The sequence below is a fragment of the Callorhinus ursinus genome, unplaced genomic scaffold (genome assembly GCF_003265705.2).
Source record: "Callorhinus ursinus isolate GAN/ISIS: 27379988/994484 unplaced genomic scaffold, GSC_fseal_2.0 scaffold4, whole genome shotgun sequence".
NCBI lineage: Eukaryota > Metazoa > Chordata > Mammalia > Carnivora > Otariidae > Callorhinus > Callorhinus ursinus.
The window spans coordinates 79337338-79338334 of NW_027397066.1; the positions used below are offsets into that span (position 1 = coordinate 79337338).

At 38.3% G+C, this 997-nt stretch overlaps 1 non-coding gene across 1 annotated transcript; it reads right to left on the reverse strand.

Moving 5' to 3' along the window:
• Window positions 1–373: 373 nt before the first annotated feature.
• Window positions 374–480, reverse strand: LOC112825515 (U6 spliceosomal RNA). Its single transcript, XR_003208715.1, has one exon. It is a non-coding gene; the product is annotated as a U6 spliceosomal RNA (small nuclear RNA).
• Between the last annotated feature and the right edge of the window lie 517 nt (window positions 481–997).

Consider the following 997-nt stretch of genomic DNA (forward strand, 5'->3'; position numbering starts at 1 on the left):
TGAATAAACTCTATATCTCCCAGTCATCTACCTCTGATGAATACAGACCACATTATCCTAAGACCACTCTCTCTTGATTTAGTTCTTTTTTTAAAATATTTTTATTGTTATGTTAATCACCATACATTACATCATTAGCTTTTGATGTAGTGTTCCATGATTCGTTGTTTGTGCATAACACCCAGTGCTCCACGCAGAATGTGCCCTCTTTAATACCCATCACCAGGCTAACCCATCCCCCCAACCCCCTCCCCTCTAGAACCCTCAGTTTGTTTTTCAGAGTCCATCGTCTCTAATGGTTCGTCTCCCCCTCCGACTTACTCCCCTTCGTTCTTCCCCTCCTGCTATCTTTTTCTTTTTCTTTTTTTTTTCTAAAAATATGGAACGCTTCACGAATTTGCATGTCATCCTTGCGCAGGGGCCATGCTAATCTTCTCTGTATCGTTCCAATTTTAGTATATGTGCTGCCGAAGCGAGCACTCTCTTGATTTAGTTCTTGAACTACATATTCCTTAAGTGTACTTCATTATGATTCGACAACATATCTCAACCCCAACAGTATATGCACACTACACACTCATGAATTCTTGTTCCCCATGTGTCTATGCCTGCGTTTGTTTCTCTTTCTTCACAATTGACTTAGAATCCAAGCACAAATTATTCACAATAATTAATTTTTGTTCACTCTCATTTCACCCATTCCTATGATTCTTAACAAAGGATAGGAGAAATGGGATGTGTTTGTGTTGAATGAAGGTGACAGTGGCTATAAGTAAAAGCCAAAAAAACTTATTTCCTAAAAGTTTTTTGTAAGATATTTCAGGATAAGCATTCAAGCTTTTGGTACGCCTGAGGATAAAAACAACACTCAAGCAGAGAGAGGAAAACTGCCAGCTTCTATAAGATTCACAAGTTGACTTTATCAAACTAAGGCCTTTAAAAAGCACAAACAATAGTAGATACTGACAGTAGCAATGATGATACCGATAGGATGCCT